We start from the raw sequence: 27,069 nt of genomic DNA, 5'->3' as shown, positions 1-27,069 counted from the left end.
ACTGCTTAGAACAAGAATTCAGCCAAGCAGCCCTGCAGCTTGGAATTTTTGCATTTTTAAGTCAATCCGCCATCTTTGTTTTGCCTCATTAGCATACACAAATAGGATCATTTTACTATTGTCGCTCACTGTCACTTGTGTCATTATACAACCATTAAAAATATATACATTGCCTAAATCCACTCTTTGGCCTGTCACATTTCAGAGCCTCTGTTTCTTAATCAAATACCCTGTGTATGGCCATTTCTCACACAAATTTGCTTACCACATTGCATCACAGTTTTCTGAATTTCAGCCCATGTGCCAGCTCATAGAAGAGATATTGATAATTTACCAGAGTTAAAAATAGAAAAAGTCAATTCATAATACAATATAGGCAGATTAAATTATTTAACATTGCAGAGGCATCCTGAACTCCCATTCCAAAATGCAAATGCACTTCATATTTGAAGATTACTTTTTTGAATTACATTAAAAGTAATAAAAATTAGGCAACTATTTCACAGATTAAGTTTTCTTTTTAGTGTATGCAAATATATAAAGCAGCAAAACTATTTTTGCCTAGTATTCATTTTCAGACTTTTTTGCTGTCCTGTTTGCTTCTGCAAGCTTCCTGCTAGTTAATTATCAGTAATAATAAAGATTTCATGTGGATACCTAATGGCACACTACTGAAAATACATTATTGCATGTTTAACACAGAAAGAGCATCAGTACAATCCTGACAATTTTCATCAGCAACCAAAGGTTGCAGTTAAAGTGAACATAGAACAATGGGTAAGGAATCAGGAGAAATTCAGCTGCTGTTTTTCAACCAAGAGCTTTGTGGCAATACAGTCAAAACATTGACTATTTCTTATATTTTTGAGTTTAAATTCGATTTAAGATATTTTCTCTTACTAGTGTTCATTGCATGATACTTTCTTTGAGGTAATGGCTGGGATTTATAAACACCGTGAATCCACATACTCGTAGCTCTTCCACATCTCGATGGTGGTGCATACCAACAAACAGTATAACAGTGAATGTAGATATGAAAGTGCTCTCAGTTACTAGTAACTGAGCTGTACTACACCCACACAAAACACAAATCCATGCAGCAGCAACAACATGGCTCAGTAGAGCAGAACACAAGAGGATTATAATCAGTTTGCTGATCATAACCTGTTTATTATGGGTTCGAGACACAGATGTCAAGAAATTCATCTCTGGAGCAAAGCTCGAGAAGTGAATTTCTTGGCATCCATATCAAGAACACATAATAAAGAGTTATGATTGGCAACCAAATCATAATTTGTGTAGTGCATGGAGCTTTCTCTGCTCCATATGCTACAAGTTACAGAAAAAAAGAGGGAAAAAAAGCTAAATGTTTCAACGTCTTTCAAAGCTGTAAAGAACTTGGGGGGGTGTGGTTCTGTCAGAATGGCAGTGTAACACTTTCCTTTACATTTACACACACCTTTCATGGCTCTTAGTGGTCCTGATTTTCACAGAATGTCCAGATTTTTGACTCATTTGTTTGGTCTCTTCTTCATAAAGTCTGTGGTTGACAAAGAGAATTTAAGGCACCGAATAGTGACATACATTTGTGTTTCAGAGTTCGTACCTTTTAGAAATACAAAAAAAAAATACTTCAGGTGAAGACATCCTGTTATTCTAGCTGCCTCTGGGGAGCACCTGACCTGAACAAATTAAGCAGTGGTACTTAATGGTTGTTAAGGTTGGGTCTCACTCCACTTTAATGCTTACCAGATTTGTAGAGCATAGTCACTACTCTCCATGCGCTATACAGAGGATAACGATCAGGTCACCGATCATAACCTGTTTGTTATTGTTTGAGACATAGATGCAAAGAAACCCACCGCGAGAGCAAAGCTTGAGAGGTAAATCTTGGCATCCATCTTGAGAACCCATAATAAGGGGTTTTGATCAGTGATACAATCATAATTCTTTGTAGTGCATGGAGCTTGATCTGCTCCATGTACTACTGGTTACAGGGAAAGAATCATAAAGTGTTTTGCTGGCTTTCAAAACCATAAAACACTTAGTGGATGCTGTCAGAAAGGCAGTGTAATGCTGTACATCACATGTACACTTACCTTTCATGCCTCTTAACTGTCCAAATTTTTGCAGAAAGTCCAGATTATTTTGGTTTGTTCCTTGTAAAATCTGTGTTTTTCCGACAAACTATGGAGGATGGAAGGCACTAAATAATGACATGCACTGGAGTTTCAGAGTTTGTATCCTTCAGAAAATGCATGCTAACACAAATCCTATTATTTTAACTAAGTTCATTAGAGGTACTTAAGGACATGTTACAGGTATGGAAAGCAGGCAGAAACATATTTTGTACTGCTGCTGTCATTTGCTGGTCAGTACATGCAGATTTGACTGAGTAGCCTGAGATCTGACCTTAACAAGTTCAGCAGGGTATGCTTAACAATTGTTAAGTGTGGGTTGTGAGCCACTCAGGGGCTTAACTGGCTTGTCTTTATCCAAATATTAGAGCATAATCACTTCACTCCATGCACTACAAAATAGTTATATCTGCTCAATAATTAATACCAACAGCCATATGTCCATTGCACAATCCTCATGTGTTTTGAGAAAGTGAGTACAGAAGTTGTGTGCTTTAAGGCTGCCAGTGAACATTGTATGGCAAATGAGACAGCCTATAGGATGTTATAACAGGTTAACTTGTTTGTGGGCTAGAGTCCCATTTCACTTATACAGAGAAGATGAATGAGGAGAAAGGATAACAGAGAGGCTGGGCCCCGCAGAGAGCCTATGGTACTCTACCATCATCAGTACACGCATCCATCCCGCAGTGTTTTTTGTGTGTGCGCGCGCATGTGTGTGTGTGTGTGTGTGTGTGTGTGTGTGTGTGTGTGTGTGTGTGTGTGTGTGTGTGTGTGTGTGTGAGTGCAGATGCAGTCACAACTGCTCTCATCAGTATTGATTACATTGCCATGTTCCCCTCATTTTCCCAGTTGACATTATGTACACGGGAGATTGTGGTACGCTGAGGCTGGATAACTTCAGCCCTACTAAGAAAGAAGGTCTTCCTAATTCAAGCACTCCCAGTATAAGGGCAACACATAATAAGGAGAGGGGATGACAACTAGCCTCTGTTGTAGCAGGTGTGACTGGCACTGCTGTGTGACATCAGCATCAGTGCTCTATATGTTTGTACCCTAAAGCATAGTTGTAGGCAGATATGATTGTTTATGCCAAAGCAAAGACATAAAAAGACAGCACCCAATAGGTCTAACAGACCACCAAGAACAACCCACACTGATGGATATATATACTTGCAAATATTTCATATGAAGGCATTTCGAGTGTGCATGAGTAGGGAGACAGATAACACTAGATTAGTATACCACAATCAGAGTATAGGCTGACCATGTTGTTTCACTGCTTATTTGTTGTCAGAGGAACATCAGACATGCAGCAAGAATAAGCCAACACTGCTGGTGAGGTCCTGTTGTTTTTCTGTCTTTGCATGAGCACATTTGGCATGCATGCTTCATGGGCACAATTGTAGCACATACAATTTTGTTCACTATGGCATAGTCACATGCAGACTGGTGCCACTGTGACATTTGTAGAGGTTGGGACAGAGCAAACTTATAGTGTAAGCATCACTGAAGGACCTGACAATGATGCTGTAATAGACTCACAGTCACTGGGCAAATGGTACAGTCTATCACCACCCTGGGTGGTCAGACACCTCCATACAGAGTGGTTATACAGATGAGCCCACAGATAAATATGTGCTTGTAACAATGGAATACTCACCATTCCCAGAGGGCAGAAGACCTTCCTTGGCTGTGTATATTAGCTAAGTTCTTCCTGCAGGTGTGACAGTATATGGACATAACGTGTTGGATAATGGCACACACTTCATAGGGCACTCTCGCAGGGGTGGCAGATGCTATCAGTTGTCACAGGTGGCTCTTGACACATGGACAGTGCAATGGATCAATGAGCAAATATCCAGTCATGTTATCCAGATGCAGTCTGCTGCTACATAATCCAGCATGAAGCTGTCTGGTGTATTTCATGGCATTTAGGAAGATGCTACTCGTTATTAACAGCAGTTCCATAATGGCATGAATCACAAATACCACAGCATTATGCACACCACATCCATTGGCATCATCCTGTGGAGGATTGTGTCATCATCATTAGAGCCCAAACTCGCAATACTGTCCATCATCTGGATAGAGTATATACCAAGGGTGGCTATGTGCAGAGATCTTCACAGGGTACTCATTCAATACCAGACTCTTGATGTGAGCAGTGACACCACCCTACCTCAACTGTCAGGACCACTCACCAGTAGACTCCAGTCAGGCTGTGATCCTGCAGCATCACACCCTCTCTTGTCCTCTAACACAAACAGAGTGACACTAAGTCATGATCACCCAGTGGCACCCCATCCCTGCCACAGGAAAATGGGCTGCCTGATATAGAGTATGATTTTTGACTGTAACATCCCCCATTTCCATCTCCTGTGACATAATCTCTTTCACCTAATTTGTGTTGATAGCCATATTTCATTGCACCCCTTAGGACCTGGACACATCTTTATGACTGCGATCCAGAGCATCCTCCATCTTTTTTAATTTCTCCAAAAACTTTTGGATTTCTAATACCATGATGGGAATGGACCCCATTCCTAAGTCAAAGTACGATCAAAGTTCATGAAATTGGTATTATTTCAATCTTTCATGTCACCCAGAAGTGCTCTTCGCAGCACTTGCAATGTGCCCAGTAATGATTCCTTCTGCAATTCATATGGAGTTACATGTATTGGTAACATATCTAAATACGATTGTAGATTCTTTTTTATAAGACCCATTGCTCCTACTACTATTGGGACTGTCTGGGTATCTTTCTTCCACATTGCTCTCGTTTCTGGCTGCAAATCCTGATATTTTATGACTTTGTGTCTCTCTGTATGCAAGACACTGTAGTAGTCACTGGGTGTGACAATTTCAATGATCAATGTTACATTTGTCTTCCTTTCATGGACCACTATATCCGGTTTTCTAGCATCTATCTTTTGAACTATTGGTAATGGATGATCCCATGTGATGTAAACTTCATCATTTTCTATGATGTGTTGTGGTTCATATTTCCAGTGTTTTTCAACCACTTCAGTATCATAGTATCTGCAAAATCCCCAGTGCAACAAAGTTGCCACATTATTATGCCTTTCAGTACACAGTCCCTCTGCCATTAGTATGTCACAACCAGCAACGAGATGTGGAACTGTTTCCAGTTTGGTTTTACAAAACCTACATTTGTCTGTTTCTTCCACATGTTCAATGGACTTTGTAAACCAGCGTGTATGCAGCCCACTATCTTGGGCCACCAATATTAACCTTTCATCTCTTGGTTTGAATTTGCCTCTCCTTAACCATTCCTGCATTTGTTCCTGATCAACATGAGGTTCTCCCAGAAGTGTTCTATACTTGCAACTGTATTTATGCATTTTCCACATTTCTTGCCTTCTCATCTGGTCCTTCACATTATATTCTTTTCTTTGTTTTTGGCACATTCAGCTGCTGCCTGATTTTTTTACTTCTGGTTTGAGTTCCATTCCTGCTAGATGCCGATATACGTCTGCTAGATTAGGCAGAGAAGTCATCTTAGATTTATTCTCCTCATGTTTCAAAGCTTTCACTACATTTGGGTCTTATGAGGTCAGCAGATACATATGTGTGTAGTCCCACAATTGCAGATCTATACATGTAATGAATTTCATTGAGGCCCATCCCTCCTTCGGAATGGGGAATATATAATCTTGGTATGCACTGATTTTTTATAAATCATTTAGTGAGCATGAATCATCCTTCTTGTTTTCCTGTCTAATCTATCCAACATATTTTGGGGCCAGTCAGTCACTCCAAAACTGTAAGTTAGGACAGGAAGACCAAATTGGTTTATAGCTTGGATTTTGTTCCTGGATGTTAATGCTGTTTTCAGGATTAACTTAAGTCTTCTAAAGTATTCCTTACTAAGTTTTATTCACATTTATTCATGTTTTATTCTTGACCCTTCATCAGTTCCCAAATATTTATATACTCCCTCTTGCTCAAGTTCTTTTGCATCATATTCTTGTCCCAAACTGATGTTTTCCTGGTGCTGCAGGTTTTCCTGCTTTAAAGGTTGCTTTTGCACACTTATCAAGGCCAAATGACATTCTTATATCATCTGAAAAGGTTTGACAACTTGCAGTTGTAGTTTCAATTCCTCATCTGATGAGCTATACAGTTTTAAATCAAAAACAAAGGAAAGCTCATTCTTACCCCCACTAGAGGAAGTAACATCCTTGACCTTGTTATTACTAACATGGGGAACTGTTGCTCTACACCAAGAGTTAATTCCTCCCTGGTTAGATCCGACCACAAACTAATCACCATGGAAATCCACATCTCACCCACACCCCCCGCAAAGGTATCCACCATGAAAAACTTCCCCAGAGCTGACTTTGGACTCCTAAAAACAGAGGTGGCAAACTTCATGGCACCCATGCCAATGGAAAATAGATGCATGACTGCCCAATCATACACCAGTGCTCTCAGAATTTGCTCATATATGTTTAAAATGCATTTTGAAGTTATGATACTGACCAATATGTTTTGTGTCTCTCATATGGTAATACATTTTTTCTGTGCATGTTATATTATTAGTTTGTTTGTGTCTTTTGGCTTTTTCCGGTTAGGGGTCGCCACAGCGGAATTCCGGTCCGCTAATGATTGGCAGTTGATTTTTACGTACTGGCTTGCCAGGCCTGACACACAACCTTCAATGAAGGTATGCCCATTCATGCATGCCTCCACTCAGAAGACGCTCTAGCTGAGAACTGAACTGGACAGCGTCTTACTGTGAGGCGACAACGCGGCTATCTGAATACTGGGGTTTGATATACCCATGCTTCATATAGCTGTTAATAGAAATGATGTGGTTACTAATTTAGGATGACAAGGTGCTGGTGCAGTGAACACATTATTTCCTTGCATCTCTCAGATCTCCACACTGATTCTTGGCTGTTGTGCCTGCTGTGTAGTTTGTATGCCTTCCCTGTGTCTGTGTATTTTTGCTATGATCTCCATTTTCTTCCCACATACCAAAAGATGTTCAGGTTGATGAGATTTCATCTAGCTTTGTAGGTAGTAGAAGTGTATGCATGCATGAAAGCATTCTTCTGAGGACTGGGTCCTTTCTAGGACTGGTTGTAAGCCCATTACTCACCAGAACAGAGTCCTGATGCCCATGATGATGAAATAGATAAAGTTTATGCTGAAAATGGATACATGGATGGATAGATGCATGAAAACATATGAATGAAAATTCCCATGATTCTGAAATGATGATTATGTAAGCTCATTATCTGTTTATTATTTGAAACTATGTATGTCATAAGTTTAAATTTCAAATGTTGAGTAAGGGTACAGCATCAGTTTGGTTGTTCTGTTAATGTAGATACTTGTGTAGATACCATGCCTTCACTAAGAGCTGAATCCTGAAAGTCTGATATGGTTATAGTCTCTATAAATATTTTTTTAATCAAATAAATATAAAGTTTGTTTAAATTTGGGCTTGTAATTCACTTTGCTTTTGAATTATCATAGAGCTAGTACCTTTGCTCTAGAATATTTTAGCAGTAAATGTCATGGAATCTTTAACATCTTCCTGGATTGTTGCCATTTCAGGTTGATGGAACTGTCTTTGTTGCTATAAAACATTAGAGTACTCTTTTTGCAGTTCACATAATTATTTTATGTAAAGCTAAAAATTATTTTGTTGGACTTGTGTACCATTACATCAGTGAGTTTGATGTCTTCTTTTATATTTCTTGGAAATATTAGTCTCTGACAGTCCCCCTTTGTGGGTACATTATATTAATTTTGTGGATGCTCAACATTCCACTAGCAAACCAACATGACAGATGTCAGCAAATATGAACTGAAAAAATAACACAAAATGGTCCATATTAAAGCCCACAGCTCATAGACAACTTATTGCTACATGTTTTGATGGGGCTAGAATCATGGTGTATCAAAGATTGCCCTCAAGTCTTGTAGGAAAATGTATACATCATGTATCACAGCTGCATATTCTATTCATGCATTGCCACTATACTTCCAGCCAATTTGAAATCTTGTGCTGAAGCATGTTGAGATGTTATAGCTATCGGGACACTTTTGGTTAAAGCCATATTATAAGAAGCAATCCAATAACCAATAACAGCGGTGATGTCCATAACCAACAATATTGGATATTATTGCTTCTGCGGCTTGTTTTGATGGCTTTTTTTTTCCGCTTGTTTGTTTTGTTTATGGTTTTGAAAATACTTAGAGTAACAGAGTAATTCATTTATAGTAACATTTACTACTCTGATATAAAAAAATAAAGGCATGGGTGTCTTTGTAGCCTTCCCTACTTTACTATTCTCCATGCAGCAGTGTGATTGTCAGCAGATGACAACTACGACACTATACAACTGGTCCCCTGTTCTTTATTGTTCACATGAATGCTTCTGTTGATGCATGTCAAACTTCAGATATTGTTCTAGTTGCTGATGCCACTTTAGTAACAAGCTTGCAAGCAAAGAAAGGCAGTTTTGAACTCCTTGCAACAATAATTTATTCATTTGCAGATCTGCTTTAACGTGATTCAGAATACAACTCAAACAAAACAAATGGAATGCATTTTTTATACAAACAGACAGAAAAAATATCCGGCGTAAATCTTAGCTGTGTAGAACATTCTAGATATTTTGAGCAGAGCACAATAGAAATGGTGTGTCTAAATTTCTCAGAGTTAATAACATTTAAAATATTAACCATTCCTGTTTAGTAGTTTCATTTGCAAGTTAGGATAAAGTATTATTAACTACCTTAAAGTGCAACTAATATTTATACTCACTCTGAGGATGGAATGTTTTTTTCTACTACAATTAACAAAAGTGATAATGTAAAGTAATTTTAGCAGAATGTACAATATAAGCTTGTTTTGTATTGTCTGCATATAAAGTTAAACTGGCTTTTCCAGACTGTCTAAAAGAAGACTATCAAGTTTTGATGGCAAGGGGCACATGCCAGATTTGGCAAGGGTTGCAGTTGTCTTACTAACATTAAATATATCTGATTTTATGTCAGTCTCAGAGTTGAAGTAACTTAGGAGTTTTGCTTGCTATTCAAGGAGAAAGGATGACTACAGAGATCTGAATGACTACTTTAAACACTCTGTAACATGCTGATCAATATAATTAGTCATACATAAAACTGGAAGTTTTAGACTGATATAATGAAAAAAACTTTTTATATAGTATCATTGACATAATGTAAATGCAAGTGAAATGAATAGTGGTAAAGTGATTAGTGTCACTGCTTCATGGAACTTAGTTTTCCACTTCATTTCCCATCTCAGGTTCCTTTGTCTGGACTCTGCATATCTTCCTTGTGTCTATGTGTTGTTTGCCAGGTGCCCTCTGAAAACTTTTCCTTTTAAAGATGTTTATTAAATGTTCTAATGGTGTTGTACAGTAAAAGATGAGAGGATTATCTTTTCGGAATAACAACAAAATAAATGTTATTACTCTGACCAAAGAGGAGGTGCAATCCATCATTCACTAGGTTGCTCTCATGTCAGAAACCTAAATAATTTCTGCCTCAAAATAATACCTGGTATCCATATGCATGGTGCTGCATTTATTTTTGAACTCTTTCCTAAATATGATGGGCATTGACTCTAGGAAGGCAGCAAAATAATATGACAGTCTAAGATCCACATTACGAATAAAAAAGGATAGAAGAGACTAAAAAACAGGGAAGATAAACTCCAATCAAAGCACTTACAAGATATAATCATATATTGTTTCTAGTTGAAACATAGTATGGACTTAGAATATCTCCAAACTGGATGACTGGTAAATATTTGAGACTTAACCCTCCAAGAGACTGTCCGTGGCTGTTCGTGCCACTTTAAAGAAATTATAGCACTCTATATTTAAGCCCTGTATCCACACACCCACATATATTTGTATGCATGTATATGCAGATGTAATAAACAATCAAAATGTAACATACTGTGTGTGTGTGTGTGTGTGTGTGTGTGTGTGTGTGTGTGTGTGTGTGTGTGTGTGTGTGTGTGTGTAGAAAATCAAAAGGCATGGACCAGGTTTGAAATACTGTTGCCAAGCACAGAACAGCATGACTTTATAAATCAGTTTGTATTGTACAGATAAACAGAAGAGTACTGATATTCCATGGCCGGTGATCCAGCATTCTCTAGTTTAGTTTGCATAATGTAATTAGAAGGAACACACAATTCTGAATGGAGCATATACTGGCATGTAAACTACTCCTTAAAGTCCATACCCCTCAAAAGTCCCTGACATTGGCTTAAAAATTTCCTCTGTCATTCCTAAGCCCTCTGAAAACTGGTGATTATGGGAGAAAAGGTGATGGGTTAGACTTAATAAATAACGACAATAATTAAAGTTTTCTTTTATTTCAGGAAATGCATGTTAGTTTACATTCTCTTATTCTGTCAACTGCTCAAGATGATAGTGCTAATATTTTAAAAAGTATAATTATTTCTGGATTTGTCTCTGATTCTGGAGGTAAGAAAGGCTGAGAGCTATGATATTGTTCTACAGTCCAACAACACTGAATAATGAATCATACATAAAAAAAAATCAAAACTACAACAATGTGGCTGCAGCATGCATTATTATATAACAACTGCCAAAATGCTGCAAAATCAATGTGCAAAGTCTAGAAGTCCAGTTATAGCAAGAAATCTTATTATTAACAATCAGAAATAACAATTATAATTACTATGCAGAGTATCAGGAAAAACTATAGAACCAGGCTGAAAGTTTTGATGTTTCATACAAACCGAGATCATGCATTACATATCAACATTTACAAACTGGCATTTTCTGCAATGCCAATACATCACTGCTCCATAATAATTTAATTAATGATCACGACTGCTTTATAAGTTAAAGTAAAAAAATATAAACAAAGAAGTAAATATAACCTGGATAAAAAGTGTGTCAAAAACTGCATTGCAATGGCACTACAAGGCATCTGTTGTCACTGATCACCACTCTGACTAAAGAATACACTTACTCCAGTAACAAAATATTAAAAGACAAAAGTAATGTAAATTTACATTATTTCACTAATAATCAGACTGAATCTTTCAGCACTAAAATGATGATATGCAGGGCTAAGTAGCTACTACAATTTTGCGCAGAACCCAAAAGCAGAATTTTTAATTCTGCAAAAATGTGACTGAGACAGAGACTTAGCATATTTCTAAAGAAACACACTGCTGTGGATGTGATTGTAAATTACATCAATAATGATGTCACAAAAGTGAGAGGTCAGATTGCAATGTTTAGATCTATGTCCAAAGTGGACAGCTGTAGTTTCATAGCAACACACACATTTACTCAGTTCCAGCCCGCATGCCACATCCTGTGCTCTTACTTCAGGGAAGGAATCATGTTGTAATAGACCAGACAAACTCCCTTTCCACAACATAGACAAGTTAGTAGGGGCTGCTAACCCTGGCCCTCACTGTTTAGCTCCTCAATCACACAGACTGCTAACTAAACCCAGGGTGTGTAGGTCATAGTTAGGGCTCATCCCCATGTACCACTGCTCTGACAATCTTTTCACATAATTCATTTGTGAATTATGTAAGTATTCTCTGAATATTGCTTTTCTTAACAATACTTTGAAAAAGACCCTTTTGACCGCCTATAATTAGACTCAGGATCGAGACCTTAGAGTACTAGAACTCATATTGATACAACTGAGTGAGAGACTCAGACTCATAAAATATTAATTATTATATTTTTTATTTTACTATTTTTGAATCCACTGTCAGAAGATCATCAGCTCCCTCCAGTCAATGAGTCCATTTGTTTCTCATCACCAGGTTGATTGGGAGAAGCCATAATTTAGACAGCCATAGTGGATTGTTCAAGATTGTTCTTGTTTTATGCCCTGAGCACCATCCATGCACCCATCAATGCACCAGAGTGCAATAGACTGTCCATGGAGGTTGTCCCCTCACTTCTGCAGGGGGATGCTCAATCAAGCAGCCCTGTCCTCTATCCTCAATGTACAAGTGGTAGTTTCCATGGTTTGCATCAGGGAAATTGCACCCCACTGTGTTGCCACATGTATGCATTTCATCACCACCACCCAGCAAAACATGCAAGCAAATCATGCCCCCTTCATTCCTCACCTTCTTTCCTTGCATCTTCAGTGCTGAGGCTGCTAATTAAACCTTAATCACCCAGGTTGCAATCTATGGATGTAATCCATCCTTCTGTGTCATAGAGCCAGGCTTACTTAGCATATCATAAAACTCATTACTTCTGAGTAATGCTAACTAGCACTTTCTGAGGTAGATGGTCCTTGATTAGTAAATAAAAGCCATAACTATATTCCACGGTCAGTCTTTTCAGTTATTGAAATATTAACAAAAGAAGAAAAATGATACCTTTCACTATGTAAGTAAACTTACTGAGAAGACAATATGCTTTCTTACACTTAGTTACTAAAATGCTAGACTGAGAAACTATCCTTCCATAATGTCTGAGGTGATGTTTAATCAGAATTTGATATGGTTACCATATTAGAGCTATTGCAATGTGAAATACAATACAAGGAATTACATATATTTAATAAATGGCATTTTATATCAAGATAAAGGCTCAGATATGATTAGCTTAGTATTAAATTATCTACAGCTTTTTGTATGTGTAGTAAGTCTTCATCAGGAATGGACTGTTGATTGTTTGTTTTCTACACAAATTAATAGCAAGACCATTTCTTCAAGGTAACTGATACTCTGAACCCTGGAGATAGCTCACCATTTTGTTTATTCCATGAGGCTGCTGGTTTTATCATTGTCTCACAAAAGACTTTGAGATTAAACAGAGGTTATCAGTGCAAACAGAGAGTTGCTATTGATTACTGCTGTCTTATAAAGGATTTTGATATTAAATACACATTATCAGTGTGAATGATGAGTTGCGCTTTATTATTATTGTCTCATAAAGGACTTTGAGATTATATATAGGTTATTAATGTGACAGAAGGTTCATTTGATAAATGTATGCTAAGTTTTTAAAGTTTGACTAGTATAAGAAATCTGGCTAACTGCTACATGTTAAATAATTTGACTGATATAGTAGCATGTAGAGCACTATCAATCATCTTATCATCTGGCCATCTGGACTGAAGTTGACCAAATGATTGTAGATTACTATAAATCATCTGGTCAGCTTCAGACATGGATTTCTGGATTTGGATATTATTGCTTTAACATTCTGGAATATAGTCTTAAAAGGTATAGATGAACAGGTTATATTTAGTATGTACTAGAATAGTATTGACCCTTCATTGTGGAACAACTTCTACCTTTAGAATCTTTCAGAAGCTACTTCTCAGTATGAAAAGCTAATATGGACTGGAGAAGATAATAAAGAAGTGGAGAAGGAGGAGGGACTATAATCATGGGGAGGGGTCTGAATCTGCCAGAATCAGGGTAATAGAGGAGCAGGACCTGAATGATGTCTTGGATTATCACTGGTTCAGACAACTGGCTTGGGATAGTAACCATAAGGGTAGAAGTCTTGATGGGGTCCTAACCAAGGTATAGTGGGGGTCATATTCTATATAATGCCACCAAAATGCCAGTTAGGCTTTAGATATATAGGAACAGTAAGAACAAAGGGACAAATATGGTGTGGAAATTTAAATGAATGGATTATGATGATCAAGGGAGAGAGTTAAGGCTGTGTTAGAGGACTGGGGCAAATCAAGTGATTAAAAAAGCTATGGGGAAAGGACAGTGATGCAATATTCATGACTTTGGATAAGGGGGGAAAAGTAAAAAGAAAAGGTCAGTGTGGCTACATAGGAAGGTAAGGCTACCAATTAGAAAAAAGGCAGGTATTACAAAAGGCATGTGGGAGGGAGGGGGTAGAGCCAGAACAGCCATAGTACAAAGAGGCAGACAGAAAGGCAACAAAGAAGATAAAGCAGCAAAGGCATGTTCTGAAAGGGAGTTAGCATCAGGGCAAGATGCCAAAGCAAAAGTGAAACTAGAAGTAAGTATTATCAGACATGGTGAGGGGTACATGGACTAGAAATAAGTATTATCAGACATGGTGAGGGGTACATGGACTAGAAATAAGTATTATCAGACATGGTAAGGGGTACATGGACTAGAAATAAGTATTATCAGACATGGTGAGGGGTACATGGTAAGGATGCCTCTTTTTCTTGCTTTCTTTACAGTATACTTAAAGCCTCTTACTATACATTTGAGGGTTTAGCCTGAACAGGTTTTATTTTTTATTTATTTTAATTTAACTGGGGCAGAGTACATAACACAAATGAAGAATTTCAATCTTAGTTTGGAAAAGCATTAACATTTGACAAATACAGAGATAAATTCCAAGGGGCAAAGTCTCTCTCTCTCTCTCTCTATCTCTTTATATATATATATATATATATATATATATATATATATATATATATATATATATATATATATATATATATATATATATATATAAATATATATATATATATATATATATATATATACATACATACAATTTTTGAGACTATACAGCATGAGCGGAAGTATTTTTGATGAATAATAATGTTTCTACTTTCCTTTGATCCCAATGTAGCTTCTTCCTAAAAGTTGCCCTCATTAAGAGCAGTATCATTGATAGCCAACAAGGTAATTGCACATATGAAGTCTAAAAGTCCTGCTATGAGAGGATAATTAATGACATTAATGAATGATCTTTGTAAGCAAGAAGTATCTGTAAAAGATAAAACATTGCCAGAGAAGGCAAAAGTTAAGTGGCAGCCTTGGAATATAGATGATCTAAGTTTTGAGATTAGCTTGCATATACAGAGTATAGAAGTGGAACTGCATGTGGAAGGAAAGTGAATATTTTTCAGGGACCCTAATCATAATTTTCAAAATCAGACTGTAAACTGAGACATATAACGGTTTAGAAGTAAGCATATTTTGAGATATTTGAAATATAATTGCAACAGAGTTATAGCACTCTGACAGCCAACTATTTTGTTTAATCTTTATATCAATATCTATCTATTTCTTATATACAGAATATATATATATATATATATATATATATATATATATATATATATATATATATATATATATATATTTCTTTCATTTGGTTGACAGTGTTTGGTTGACATCTGTTTAGTCAAATAAATTTGGTCAATCTCTTTTTTTTAATTTCTCCAAGTATTTTGGGTTTCTATACCATGACAGGAATGGTCCCCATACCCAAGTCAAAGTATGATTGAAGTTCATAAAATTAGTATTGTTTCAGTCTTTGATGTTAGCCAGAAGTGCTCTTCGTAGCACCCCACAATGTACTCAGTAATGACTCCTGCAATTCATATGGAGTTACATGTATCGATAACATATCTAAGTATGATTGTAAATTCTGTAAAATTAAAGCCACTGTAATGGTGAAAAACAAAACGTACATATGTAAAAGTCAAAATAAGTTTAATACCAGAATGATTTAGCGCTTTTGACCTTACAAAGAGGTCTTCTTCAGAATAAAGTACTGCACAAATAATTAACATATATTGAACTCCATGAATAAGTCAACCAATACATTTTGAAACCTAATAAATATGCTGTCAACGAATACCTCCTTTCATAAAAAATAGTTGCTCTATGAGTCATAATACTAGAATAATGTTAAAAAAAACTTTTTACTTACACTTGTCATAATAAAGTTTCCAATGCAACACCACCTTGTAGTTCACATTACTATTCAAACCTGGTATATTGTAAGCATTAAACAACTGCCACTTGAATTCCTTAAAATCCAATCCCCCTTCTCTATCTCCATTAAATTCACACTATACATGATCTATAACAGTAAAATAAAATTTCTTATAATTGTCACACAAAGATGCGTGCTTTGCCAATGCATTGTCAAGATTCTTAATTTTGATGGCATATGTTTATTTGGCAAAGTGCTCATCATGCAACGCATTTGATATAGGAAAGACCAATAGACATTTAATAAAAAGAATGTACGAACATTTATATGCCATCAAAGTTAATTTTATTTTACCATTATAGATCATGTACCATGTGAATTTAATTTACACTTCATTGTTTTCTGGGAGCCAAATTGTAGCCATGACCTCATGTGCTAAGTAGACAGCTTAATGGATTGAGGATAAGGCAAAAAGCAGTGGTGACAGAGTGTCACCCTGGAATATCCCCCTTTCAATTTTTATCCCTGGGATAATAATTTGTTTTTTATCATGGCTTAACTGCAAAGTGGTGTGCCACTGTTTCATGGTTGCTGTGATGTAGTTTATCAGTGTAGAGTATATCTTATACATTTTAAGCAGTCTTTTATCCATGAATGTGGGATATTGTCAAATGCTTTTTGTAGTCAATCCATGCCATACTTAGATTCTTCCCCTTTTTACAGTTCTCCACTAGGACTTTATTTAACAACAAATGATCCTTTGTTCCATATGACTTTCTTTTATTGCTCTTTTGTTCTATTGCCATAACTGAGTTTTCTTGTAAATGACTATAAACTCTGTCAGCATCAATTCCAGTGTACAATTTATATGTCGTTGGAAGTCAAGTTATTGGTCTATAATTTTTAGGGTAGCTTGCAGGTTCATTCTTAAGTAAGAGTATTGTTTTTCCTGTTGTTAGCCAGGTTGATGTCTGTTCAGGGTGCACATATAAATAGTTCTTACTCATGGCTAAATCTTCGTGCAAAGATGTTAATACTTTTAACCAGAAGTTAGGTACTGCATCTGCACCTAGGGTTTTCCAATTAGAGGCTTTTATTAACTTTGTTTCAATTTCTCTGGCTGTTACTTCATCCCATTTCATATCCTGTACCTTTGAACTTCGTATTCTTTCTTTTACTTCTTCTATCCATGTAGTATCTTTGTTATGTTCCACTGGATCTTCATGAATACTTTTTCAAAATGTATCTATTTCTTATTTTTGGTGATCTTTCAATTCCTTTTACATTGTTTTCCAATTCTCTATAAAACTTTTTAGGGTAATCAATAAATTGCTTATTTTGTACTTTTCCTACTAGCATCTATTACACACTCTCTCCTCACTAAAAACCTACTTTGTTTTGAAGATATCCATCCCAACCCTGGCCACTCTTCTCTCCCCAAAACTACCTCTACACTGTCCCCATCTTACTCCTCTAACAGTCACCAACCTCAGTCATAACAATCATCTCCATCCAAATACTTAACTATTTACTCATTGAATATTCAGAGTCTAGCAAATAAAGTCACTGAGCTGCACTCATAGATAGCTCTCAATACCCCTCACATCCTCTCCCTATCTGAAACCTGGCACAAACCACAAATCTCAAATAGTGAAATACTCCCACCAGGTTATAATATCTTCCGATCTGATAGATCTGTAAAAAAAGGTGGTGGTGTGGCCATCCTCTACTCAAACAACCTTAACCTCTCACCATACCCTTCCCCAATTCCTGACTTCCTCCCAGCTGAAATCATCATCCTTAACTGCCATCTGAATCCCCACAAAAAACTTGCAATTGCCTCTATCTACCTTCCTCCTGGTAACAATCTGCCCATTTTTGAAAACATCCTATCCTGGTTCTCCCACAACATACCATATGAGGCACTTATCCTTGGTGATGTCAACATTGATTGGTCCAAACTCACAACTGACTCCCCTCAACTCAGCATCCACCTACACAGCTTCCACTAACTTATAACATCTCCCACTCACTTCCATAAAAATTCCACTTCCAGCTCCATCATAGACTGGATCCTTAAAGATTCCCCCCACCAATACCACAATCCAACTACCTTACCTGACTCTCTCACTGATCATCTCCCTACCACCATCTCAAGACACTACTCCCATATTCCTAAACCTCACCATATCAAAGACTGTCAAAAACTATCGACTTTCAATTCATCCCAATTTAACTCCATTCTCCACAACATAGATTGGTCCATGATGCTGTAAGCACTTTCAATAACATCTTCATGAATCTAATAATAATAGGAAATAATAGGATCTAGGAAGATCAGAGTAAAATCAAACCATGCTCCCTGGCTCTCCAAAGAGACTAGGTCCCTTATGAAACAAAGAGATTGTGCTTGGAAAACCTGGACTAAAACTAAACAACCACCTTTTCTTCAAAAATACAGGCAACTGAGGAACCTTGCAAAAAACATACAACTAATGACAAAAAGTTATACTATAGCTCTGCTCAGCTTAACAACAAATCCAATCCTCGAAAATTTTGGTCAACCCTCAACAACATCCTCTATCCTGGAAAGCCCTCTAATCCCTCCCCATACCCTAACTCTTCCTCTCAGGAAACAGCTACCCTCCTGAATAAACACTTTATCTCTTTTATCCAAAATCTGGTAACCTCTAAGCCAAACTCTACTTCGACACCCACCCCTCCAAGTCCCACTAACACAACTTTGTTTTCATTTGAGCCAGTTCCTATTACTTATATCAAATCTCTACTACTCAAGCTAAAACCTTGCTCTCCTTCCACTGACAATCTATCTCCTACATTTCTCAAACTTGCTGCTGACTCAATTGCCTATCCTATATCTATACTAATTAATCGATCTATTCTGGAATCAACTGTCCCCACCCTTTGGAAATCTTTCCTCACTATCCCTGTTCATAAAGGTGGAAACTCCACTGACTCCTCAAACTACTGACCTATTGCCATTCTGCCCCCCCTCCAAGATATTAGAAAAATGTATTCACTCACAGCTTCTCAATCACCTCCTCACACACCACTTACTTACCCCTACCCAACATGGATTTCGTCCTCACCACAGCACTGCCACTGCCCTCCTCTCCTTCATTCATATCATTGCAGAGGCCCTAGACAACAATAAACTCATTTCCTGTCTCTTCCTAGATCTCCCCAAAGCCTTCACTACTGTCTCTCATCCTCTACTACTATCCAAACTCACAAATCTCCACATATCCCCCTCCACACTTGCCTGGTTTAATAGTTACCTATCTGGCAGGGAAAAATCTGTCAAATGGCTCTCATCCTCCTCACCTTTCCTTCCCATCTCCACTGGTGTTCCCCAAGGATCCATCTTGGGACCCCTTTTGTTTAACATCTTCACCAATGATCTTTACACCTCATGCAAAGAATCCTCCCTTATTCAGTATGCCAACAACTCCACACTTATATCCATCTCAAATAACATTCCTGAACTACACTCCCTGACTCAACAGGCCCTACTATCCACTGAACAATGGCTCTCTCACAACCTATTGATCCTAAATCTCAAAAAGACAAAACTCCTACTTTTCCTTCCCCGTTCTCTTTCTCATCACAAAACCTCCTTTTTATTAAATCTTCTAACAATACAACTATCCAACCTGACAGGCACACAAAACTCCTAGGGGTCATTATTGATGATGAACTAAAATTCAACCTAGACATACCTCAATGTATAAAAAAACAAACCAGAAACTAGGTCTGCTATATCGGAACAAAAAAATCCTAACCCCTGAATCTAGACTTACCCTTGGCCAGGCACTCCTCCTCCCCTCCCTCTTATACACCGCCCCATTTCTTACCAATATCCAGGCCTCCACTCTAAACAAACTCCAACAGACTTACCATAAAATAGCCAGATTCATTACTAACTCCCCATACAACTCACACCACTGCATGTCTTTAAAATCTCTTCAGTGGCTTGAACTTCCCCAATTTCTGCTATCTTATCAATTTCACACGATACACTCTATTCGTTATAAACCCTCCTTCTGTCCATCTCTATCTTCCTTCGTCTCCATCTACATCCCATCCCAGACCCTCCGTACTTCTAACTAACAATTACTTGATATCTACCACCCAAAAAGGTCAGTAGGCAAACTACTCTACAAACACTCCCTTGCCCATGCTTGGAACAAACATCCCCTTGACTTACGTTCAACCTCCCACACCTCACACTTTAAAAATGAACTAAAAGCTTATTTTCTCAATTCCAGAACCTGCCCTTGCCATGACCCCACCTAGTCTTCCTTCCCTTTATGTACCCTCAAAAGGTCCATACTAAGTACCTCATTACACATCTCTCTCCAATGTGTCTACTATGCATTTGCATAATTTTATACAAACAAAAATTTTTATTGTTGACCCATTGAACTATATCAATGTAAAATTGTTACTTAGCTTCTTTTTAATGCAACTTTAACTTTATGCATGTAACCCAACATATGTGAATCTTTTTGCTATAACTGCTATTATATGAATATTGTTTAAAATTGCACTTGTTTAAAATATACTACTGGAGCTTTTCTCCTTGGGTCTCCACTGAAAATGGGCCACAAGCCCAGTTGGATAAACCCAGTTAACAAATGTCAATAAATAAATAAATAAATAAATATATTATCTGTGTATCTTTTAAGTTTTTCTGCCTGTGCTGATATTTTTAGTTTATCATATGTGATAGTGCATGATAAATCCTGATCCATTATAATACTACGCATTGCTTTTATCACATCTATCTTTCTGAGTATTTTTGTTGATCTGTTCCTTATTCTATACTCTTCTAACAGTGACACTTCTTGTCTTAATTGCTTTATATTTTTCTCTATTCAGTAGCTCCATGATGGTATTCGATTTCTCCCTTCCTTCCCCTCACTACCCTGTGTTCTTGTAGTAGAAATTTATCAGGTATTAATTTAGCTGCACAGTAGTATATCCTGTTTACTTTTGTTATATCGCATGGATCTCTATGGACAGTCCTAATTACTGTGTTCATTTGTTTTATCAAACGTATAACTTTTTGGGTGTTATTGACCTTCTGCAGTCTATTTCTTTCACTGATATTAATATGTCTATGTATCTCTACTAAATTGGTCAACTATATGGATGGTCTACTGGTATGCGTGACTGCACAGCATTCGGGTTGGGGAAGTGTTGCCTTTCCCAGATTTTATGTGATCTCAGAGTTAGTATATATAATTAGTAGGGAGTGTGGAGGGGTGCATTTTTTTTTTTGCCTTCCCTGCAAAAAATTATGTTTTTTTTTTTTTTTATGTTTTTCATGTGCTGAGGTTGCTTCTCAACACATGCTTAGTAGCTCATCAACATTTCCATTTTTGAGGTAATATTTCAGATATCAAAACTCATTTTTGTTGACCAATATGTGTGATTAAAATAAGTGAAACTCCCAAATTTTGAAATCTGTTTTTTCAACACAGTTTGGTCGATAGTTGTGCAAAATCAACAATCCTAGGATTAGGGAATATCCCCCTTCAACAGGGATTGTGTGATCTCAGAGTTAGTATATATTACAGTGAATTTCCTCAGTCTTGTGGTGAATTTCTTGGCATCCATGTCTTGAACATATAATAATGTTATGACTGGAGACCCGATCATAACTGTCTATATATTGCCACTCAAAATGATTTAATATATGAGAGGAGAAAGTATTTGTTATGGAGGCCATATTCTCACCTGTGCATACATTTGGTAAGTGCAATGCACAAAATGGGTCTATATTAAAACATTGAATGCTTAAAACAGTGAACAATGTTTCATCGACCCTTTTTCAGCAAAAGCTGAAAATGTCGACACCTCAGAACAGCGATTTCTTTCTTAGGGAAAGAAATCGCTGTTCCAACCAAAAAAAAAAAAAAAACAGTAAACAGTTCCACACACATACACATGTACCTTAACCCTAATTCTACCCCCCAAAAAAAGTAAACAGCTGAAAAAACATATGCACATAACTCAACCATACATCTAATGCAACAAAAAGTTTGTTTGTTTGTTTGTTTGTGTCTTGCGGCTTTTCCCAGTTAGGGGTTGCCACAGTGGAACTCCGGTCTGCTAATGATTGGCAGTTGATTTTTACGTACCGGCTTGCCAGGCCTGATGCACAACCTTCAACGAAGGTACGCCCATTCACGCATGTCTCCACGCAGAAGACGCTCTAGCTGAGAATCGAACCGGACAGCGTCTTACTGTGAGGTGACAACACTACCACAGCACCACCACCGCGGTACTAAAAGTAAACATTTTAAAACATATGCACTTAACTTAACCCGCACCCTAACCCTAAGGTCAGTAACTATTCCAAATTTACGTAAACAGTTACAAACACATACACACTTACCTTAACCCTAATTCTACCCCCCCAAAACAAAAGTAAACAGCTTAAAACATATATGCACTTAACTCAACCATACATATAATGCAAACAGCAAAAAAGTAAACACTTTCATACATATGCACTTACCTTAACCTGCACTCTAACCCTAAGGTCAGTAACTGCTGCACATTCACGCTCTGGAGCTATACCAGATAAGGGAATCCCTGAGACCACACTACAGTGCAGAACACGGCAAAGCAATGAAGCAGTCAAGCAACTTCTTTCCCAGGGAAAGAATTTGCTTAACAGCTGCTTCGCTGTTTTGCCTGCTCGCTTTTTAGGTGTTGATGAAAACACATTTGACAAAATGTGTTTTCATCGTTCTAATAGGAACCCCACAAAACACATGTATCTCCACTAAACCATCTTACACTAAGGTTGTTAAGAGAATGTTGCCCAAGACTCCCAAGTGAAGGACTAAGAAACTTCATCTGTTAGTTCCCACAACATCACACCTATCATCCCTTGCAGACCATCAGCCAGTACACATGCCTCTAAGAGTAATAGGATGCAGACTTCAAGCTCTTAAGGCCCACTGAGATTCTATTTACACAGACTAATTATTTAGTAATAGGTGACTATTATCAGGTATACTAACTCCTTTCAGACCAGGCTGGATATAAAAATGAGGTGAAGGCTTTATTTCCAAAGCCGGTATCCAGGATGTGACAAGGGCATTTATAACTGCCCATCCTGATAAATATGATTATGGCCTAATAGTGGCCCATGTAGATGTGAATGACTTTAGGTGCTCTAACCAGACAGAAATGTAGAAGCATATATTTGAGCTTTCTATGCTTATATCCAAGGTAGGAAAGACACTAGTGCTGAGTGGTATTTTGCCATCATCCAGAATGATGCCAAGATTCAATGGCAAGATAACTGGCTTTAATAATTTGCTATGTAGCTGGTGTCATTCTAGGGGTATCCAGTAAGAGGTTGCGATGAGATGGCTAAATCTCCTTAAACAAGCTTAATTACATCATAGCTAAGTATGGAACACCGTCTATGATCCCTAGTAGCATGATAGCTGTCTAATCACTTTATCTGAAATCCCCATTAAATTCAACACCTTTTTGTGGGGGTGGGTGACAATTTCAACCATCCATCAATAAACTGATTTACCTGCACTGCTAGTGGTTGGTATACCCGATGCTTTCTTGACAGTATAATGCTACATGTGTTCTGGTAGTTAACCATCCTACAAGGGCTCTAATATCTTTTATCTCATCCTCACAAATGTGACCACTTTTTGCACAGTTCCATATGAATCATCAGACAATAAATCAATGTTTTTCTTTAGAACTGGTGGTGCCTCCCCTACAAACATCTCTGTGTTTAGGGACTTCTCAAAAGCAGGCATTTATTTACTTGATGACTTAAACAAATTCTGCTGGACTCCTCCTCCAACTGATACCATTGCTAAGCTGCTGCCTATGCCTCTGAATTCTTCTCCCACGTAAATAGTTGTATTGATGAGGCAATCCCCATGGACACCAAGCATAATGGGAAATATAAAAGCAATCTCCTTTGGTGTAATGCCAACATAACTGAATGATATAACAAGAAATTGCTTATTTTTTATAGGACGTCTCATTCTTCTTACTATTGTTTCTAGTAAGCAAACTAATACAGGGATTAAGAGAACTACTAGAATTCCCAAAGCTGAATATGAACTTAAAATCACCACTAAAACCAAAAATAACTACATATCCTACTTTAACGATGTCAAGACGTTAATACCCAGTAATGTTTGGAGCTAATACAGCCCACTCAGACAGAAGAAGCTAATATCCTACCTGACAAATTTAGTTCAAAATTTACTCCATCCATAGTTATGGCTATTCCATAGATTCCAAAATCATAGCCACCAGCTTTAATTGCTATGAAAAATCCCCTGTCAGCCCTCTCAAAAGCTAAGAACACCTCTTCCATGGGCCCAGGTAACATACCAGATTTGCTGATGATCAGTGCCAAATTTGGCATACCTGAACCCCTACTTATTCTCTTAATCTAAGCCGCTCAAATGTTTACATTCCTGAAGGCTATAAAACCACTGTAAAGGCTGGTGCACAAGGGTGACCGAAAAGCAAACCCTGATAATTATATGTCCATTTGTCTCATTAACCTCATATATAATATAGGGAATATATAATCTTACACCTCATTAGTCTGGGCATTGAAAATCTGTTAACCCTGGACCCTCATCAATTTGGCTTTATCAACAGAAATTCCTGACACTTTAACCTTATTACTTAGTTTGAAAAAGTCTCCAAAGCAGTGTTTAGTGGTTATGCAGTAGATACACCATTTCTGAGCTTGCCCAAGGCCTTTGATCTGATTCCCCATGCATTCATTATTGCCAGACTTATAAATCTGAATATAAATGTTTATGTTGTGCAGTGGATAGCTAAATCATCTGATAGAACTCATACAAAGTATGGCTAGTCACAGGTGCCACTTCTGAAAGCAAAAAAAGTTACCAGTGGTTTACCATAGGGCTCAGGATTAGACCCTCACCTATTTGGCATCTATTTCTCAGACCTTTAGGCCCACATTCCTGACCTGTGCTTACCTAAAGTTGCAGGGAGTTTTTATTCAATCTTCTACTGACTTAGAAGTGCTCCACTGGGCTGGACTATGTTAACATTTGGCAGACAGGCAATGGTCTCAAATTAAATGTGAAAAACATAGTATTATTAATTTTGGTAAACAAAATGTTTTCCATACTAAATAGGTGACACACCCCTCCAATCAGACAGTGTTATAAGAGATCAAGGCATTCTTGTTGATAATTCCTTATCTTTTAACCATCATCTCACCAGAGTACTTAGAAAAGCCTTCTGTCTGACCCATCTACTTCCCATAGCCATCTCAGCTAGATCCAAGAAAGTCTCAATTTCCATTTACTTGTATGTCATCATGCTCATCATTGAATATAATGCCCCTTTTGGCATGTGTTTCTCTATGAACATCACCAAACTTGAGACACATCAGAGGCTCTTACCTAAAAAATCAGTGACCTCAGAAATCTTTGTTTTCAGGACAGACTGGTAGCCCTGTCTCTATATTTAGCTTCTGATAGAGCTCCTCAATACAGTCTGTGTCAAGCCTTTCGAGTCATGAAAGATCCCTCCCTGTTTGATCTTCCATTACTTCACAAAATAAATATTTCCTCGAATACCATATATATATATATATATATATATATATATATATATATATATATATATATGTGCAGGCCAGAAACTGTGCAGAGCAGCATGAGCACAGGAAGAAGAAATATTCAAGTTTGCCTGCAAACAAATCTGCTCTGAGAAATTGTGCGGATAGCTACAGTGACTGCCAGGTTTGAAAATAATGCAATAACAGCAGTAATAACATAGTAAAGGAAAGTATCCTGAGTGCAACTTGCACTAATATCAAGGTGGTATAGTAAGCACATCATTATTTATAAAACCGTTCCTTAAAAAATTCCTTGTTAGATGTTAATAACACGTATCCCAGATATGTTAGAAACAGTATCCCTTTTGCATAATTCCTTAGAGTTAAAAGTATATGTTTTTCTAGTGAGATTTTCGTTAAATTTTCCCGAAACTTGACAAAAGGGATTGTAACACTAATTTAGTTAATGCAACGAAAAAAAAAAAAATCAGATCAGAAAGTTAGAAGTGAGTTACCAGACTGAAAAATCTAATAAGTCTAAAACTACTATTAGATTTCTTACCAAGTTTGAATCAAATAAAATATTAGCATCTCTCATACATAAATATTAGGATATTCTTATGGTGGAACAAGAACTGGCAGAAATGTTACCTCTCTATTGTAAATGTATATATAAGAAAGGAAAAACTATTGGACAATGGCTTAATTATTACAAACAGGCTACTGATTATGTGAAAGCTCCCAAGCAGTTGAACCTACATCCAGAACTCTTAACCGGGTGCTAACCATGTGGATATTGTGCAGTCTGTAATGCAGTAAATGAAATAAAACCTTTTTCTTCTGTTAATGTATCCAAAGATTTTGATATCCATAGCTTAATTACATGTGTGGGTGAATGGATGATTTATTTAGCTACATGCACATGTTTAACATTCTATGTAGGTAAAACTTCTAAAAATGTTAAAAACAAGGATCTTTGAACCATACGTATCATCTGTCCATATTTTGACAAAATGTCCAGAGTTCTGCTACATATTTTAGTCTGTTCCTCATAAAATTTTTGGTTTTCTGGCAGATAATTAAGGAATTGAAGTCATTAAATAATGAGAGACATTACAGTTTCACACTTAATATCCATCAGAAAATATACAGTAATGCAAAGTATGTTATTCTAGCAACTTTTTAAGTCTATAAGAATGATATTTAAAATTTGTCCCTATTTTTGGGCCTTTGCCCCCCATGATTTTTGACTTTGTCCTGATTTCTTGCTGTAAGAGGTTGAGAAGTATGGTCTGAATACCACAATAGTTAATATAATGAACAAACAAATGCTCTTTTTGAATGTAGCTAAACATGCTAATGTTTCTTTTAAGTTTGCCAGGATAAATAATATATCTATAAAAGGTTCAAATAAATTAGAATGGCAATAGATTTTGGGAAAAAAAGAAAAACAATGGATTGTCACATTGGGTGCTTTATTTACACCTGGTTTAAAAGAACATTTTCAAAATGAATTTTTTTAAGGTTCATAAATTTATTTATGGCTATATTTGCTCTAATCGTGTATATATACATGTTGCATCTATGCAGTGAAGTATTT

The sequence above is a fragment of the Protopterus annectens genome, chromosome 8.part0, assembly GCF_019279795.1.
Source record: "Protopterus annectens isolate FY-2018-M chromosome 8.part0, PAN1.0, whole genome shotgun sequence".
NCBI classification, from domain to species: Eukaryota; Metazoa; Chordata; order Ceratodontiformes; family Protopteridae; genus Protopterus; species Protopterus annectens.
Note: the sequence above shows the minus strand (reverse complement) of the source record.